This window comes from Silene latifolia, chromosome X (genome assembly GCF_048544455.1).
Source record: "Silene latifolia isolate original U9 population chromosome X, ASM4854445v1, whole genome shotgun sequence".
Lineage (NCBI taxonomy): Eukaryota > Viridiplantae > Streptophyta > Magnoliopsida > Caryophyllales > Caryophyllaceae > Silene > Silene latifolia.
In genome coordinates this window covers 323,130,719-323,135,517 of record NC_133537.1, presented here as the reverse complement: position 1 = coordinate 323,135,517, position 4,799 = coordinate 323,130,719, and positions in this window count along the sequence as shown.

The following is a 4,799-nucleotide window of genomic DNA, read 5'->3' as shown; positions in this document are numbered from 1 at the left end:
TTTTTAAAAAAAAAACAAACATTAGTTATTGAAGATGGATTTCGATCTTAATATGCCTTGGGAAGACGATCTTGACAATATTAGTAGATGTTGATAATAACGTGGAAGTTCAAGAGGACGGGGATGATCAAGAGGATGCTGTTAGCTTTAACGAGTTTAGTTTAGATGAATTGTTATATGATGACGGTGTTGATGGTGAACCTGTCAATAATGGAGGTGAAGACAACGATGAGGATGACGTCAACGATGAGGGTGTCGGCAACGAGGAGGATGTCGTCGAAAATGAGGTTGTTGTAGATGACTTGCATGAACCTCCTGTTGTTGAGGGGGGGGGGGGGGTATGTGCAGAAGGTCGCTAAGTTCCTAAAAGGCGGATACACCGACAATGTTGAACTTAACCCCCCGACACATGGAATGCATTTTGTAAATGGTGATGAGTTTGGTGCATATTGTTACCAATATGCCTATAATCGAGGCTTTCAATTTTATATTAGAACTAGCAAACTACTGGATTACTATTTTGGAAAAGGGGTAAAGCGATATGGTGCGGGAAAGAGCGAGTCTCGTTTCTACATGTATAAACGAGTCAGATTATGTTGCACAAGAGCGGCTAAACCAAGGAAAAAGAACATTAACGTTTCCTCATTTAAGACATGCCAATGTGTCATAGAAGCCACTTTACTAGATGATTTCATCGTCATCAAGCATGCTAGATTGGACCACAATCATGATGATCTCAATCCTGCAAATAGTCATCATATGGTCGGATACAGGGTATGAGATGAATATTTTAAGAGACGAGCCTTGGTGAATGATGAAGCCGGTATCCCAATTGCTAAAAACTTTAACACCTTGGTCAGAGAAGTTGGTGGTCACGGGAATTTAACTGTCATTGAGCGTGATTTGAGGAGCGTGATTTGAGGAACGACGGCGCAGTAGAATTCAAGGTGATGCTAATGCTCTTGAAGAAAGATTTATTAAGTTGAAAGAAGTCGATCCCGATTTTTACTATGCAATCGAGACGGATCAAAAAGGGATGTTGGTTAATGTATTTTAGGCCGATGGACGTTGCAGGGCTATGGAAAAGGTATTTGGTGATGCAGTTTCTTATGACGCTACGTTCCTTTGTAACAGGTAACATTATTATCTTGAGTTAATTAATCAAATTTTAGTCAATTATGAGAATTGTGGTTTAATTAGAAGCCTTTGTAACAGGTAACCCTAAGTAGTTTAATTAGAATCGTGAAATACGTAAGAACGCTAATGTATTACGGTTTTTTCTTATTGAATTCGAGTTTTTAAAAAAAAAATCAAGTTGATTATGTATTTATCAATCATGTAAAATTGAATTAATGTACTACGATTTGACTCGAAGTATGGTTTAAATCAATTTAGGGTTTTAAATTATATAGTTGCAATTATCGATCCTTGATTTCTGATTTGGTAGGAAAACTGTGCTTAGGTTAAAATACGATTTCAATTTACATTAAAATGCTTATACTTACTCCGTTTGTTGGTGTAAATCATCACAGTAGTACTGTTGTACTTGCATCCGCTTTGATTTCACACGAGGACGCCGTAAGCTTTACTTGGGTGTTTAGGAGATGGTTAGAGTGTATGAGTAGAGCTCCTTCAGTTATAATCATCGATCAGTGTAGGGGGATTGGTTTGGCTGTGAAGACCGTATTTCCTAATACGCCACACCGTTTGTGTCTTTGGCACATAATGCGAAATGTTTTTAAGAATTTGGGGTGCTTTTCTAGGTTCCGGGGAAATTCAGGCTGACCTATGGGATGTGGTTTATGAGAGTAAGGACATCGATGATTTTGAGGCATCTTGGCAAATTTTTGTCGATAAATATGGGATACAACGGCATAGCTGGATCAAGGAGATGTATGAAAAAAGGGAGTAATGGGTTTAGTTGTATTGGAGGCAGATGTTTTGCGCAGGTATGTCATCCACACAAAGAAGTGAGCAGACGAACAAATTCTTCAGAATTATGTTAATCCGCAAACAACTTTGTTTGCATTCCTTGGCAACTACGAAAATGCCCTACGAGTCAAGGTCGAGGAGGAAGAACGATTGAACTTTGCTTGCACCAACAAACCGTGTATGCACGATAAGAATGTCATCGTTGATGAAGTCTTCCAAAGAGCTTATACTAATAAGATGTTCGCGAAGGTTAAAAAAGAGGTGTACGGCCTAATACACATTAATGCTTCTAAATTCTAATGATATGAATATTGGGCAATTCTCTTCTTTTGTTGTAACCGAGGAGGTGAAATATCCGTTTTGGGCTCCACGGGATAAGAACTACAATGTGACAATTCACACGGGTACAGGTGAGTATAATTGTACTTGTCAACGTTTTGAATTCCGAGGAATATTATGTAGGCATATTATTCGTGCTATGTTGCTGAAGAAAGTGCAGTTAATTCCCGATAAGTACATTTTGACTCGGTTTCGAAAAGATTTGGTTAGAGGTTATGAGCATCTTCAGGTTGGCTACCACACACCCAGAGAGTCAGAACGCCTTAAGCGTTCACTTGCGGTGACATTGAGGAACGACTACATATTCAGGCTAGCATTACAATCCGATGCTGTTTTCGCCATATATGATAGAGATACATCGAAGATGGTGAAGGGAATGGAAGAAACGGTTGGCATTCAGACCCTCAACGACATTGGTGCAGGTTCCGAAGTTACACGGTTGTGGGGGGAAAAGGAGACTACAACGGAAGGAAGACATCAACGTCACATGGTCAGAAATGCGACTCCACGTAGAGAAGGCGGCTTGCAAGACCCCGTTGATAAGAGAGGAACGAGTAGAGCTCCTAGGCCTAGACAAATTACAGTTAGGAGGGCTTTAAACGTCGACGAGGTAGGTTCTTCACAACCTACGCCAACAAGGAGGAGGGTTACTAGAAGCACAACTCGTTAACACGCAGTAGATTTATATTTAATTAATTGTTTTTTGTCAATTTAGTTGAATTGATTTGGTTTATTCGAATTGTAGACAATGTTAATTTAGTCCAATTTTCAATTTATTCGAATTGATCAATTTTATGTTAGTTTAGTCGAATTGGTAATTTTATGTTAGTTTATTATTCAGTTTAGTCGAATTGGTCTAAATTTAGTCCAATTTGTGTACAAGTTAGTAATTGAATAAAAGTTAGTCCAATTAGGTTTACAATCCGTTGACAATTCCGATTACAATCGTAATCGGAATAAAAGTTAGTCCATTTTTTATGTCCATCATAGTTCAATAGAATCTGTAAACTAAACGAGTTTTAGTCCAATTGAAATCGTAATTGAATAAAAGTTAGTCGATATTGACGAATTGAATACATTTACTTAGTCCAAGTTTGTGCTACAATTTAGTGAAACGTAAACATACGCATTCCGATTGAAGTCTGATCACAATACAATACAACTTTAATTTATGGGCTTAATCCCGCTTCTTGTAACCAAAATAAAAAATAAAAAAATAAAAAACAATACAGTACGACTAGGGATGGCAATGGGTAGGGTCTGAGTAGGGTCCGCCTAGACCCAGACCCGGACCCGAGATTTTCCCTTTGGACCCGTACCCGACCCAGACCCGCAAGGGTCTAAAATTTGAGGACCCATACCCGGACCCTACGGGTAAGGGTAGGGTCTGGGTCTACCCGCGGGTCCGAGTTTCAGCCACTTTAGTAATAGGATTAACAGCTATGGGGTCTATAATATTAAAAAAAAAATTTATACTACTTTAACATTATGAGTTTATTAATCTCTATTGTACACTACCAAATCCAATATACATACCAAAGACATTAAGAAAGACAAAGAAGACCTAATCTAATTTTACATCCAAATACATGTGAAAGAATCAAACTCGGAACCCAAAAATCAATACCGTACTTGATAGCCGTCTCCATCTGACCGTCGCTGGCTGCCGTTAATGGAGGTTGTCGGTCGCCGCCTATTAGAGAGGTGGTTGCCAGTCGCGTATCAGTGCTGCGGTGGTGGTTTTCTTGTGTCAGTGGTGGAGTGGTGGTATTGTCAGAAGAGTTTGGTTGGTTTTATCACTTTATGAGATGAGGGAAGAGAAAGAGACTTTAGTTGGGTTTCTACGGTCTGCCACTATGAATTCAGAAAAGTTGTGATTTTGATTTTTTTTTTTATAATAAAAGGGTCTAAGGGTCGGGTATGAGTCTCATAACTTAGACCCGGACCCGAAATATTTTCTTAAGAGCCATACCCGACCCATACCCATTGGGTCTGAAAAAATGAGACCCATACCCGACCCATTAGGGTCCGACCCTCAGGGTCTGGGTCGGGTCCCCGACCCACTGCCATCCCTAAGTACGACTTACAAGTAATCATCACAATCCGATTAGATTAACCATAGGAATACAATCCGATTACAAGTGATCCCAAAACCATACGACTTACAACCGACATAATTTTACAATCCGATTACATAATACAAACATCAGACTTGACTAGACGATTACAAGCGACATATTTTACAATACGGAGGAAAATCAAACATGACATATTCCGCTAACAGTAGATCACTTATTTTACAATACGAAAAACTAATTAATATACAATAATATAGAAGATGACCGATTAAACATGCAAGATGACTAATTAAACATGCAAAATGACCGATTTTCAGAGGGAAGTGAAAATAGCAATGTGATTTATAGTTATATTCTCAGCGGCGCTGAATTTCAGCATCACCGGATGGCGCCATCTCATTTTCCTTTTATAATGAGTACTGTTCAATTCGCTTAATTAATGTTATAGTT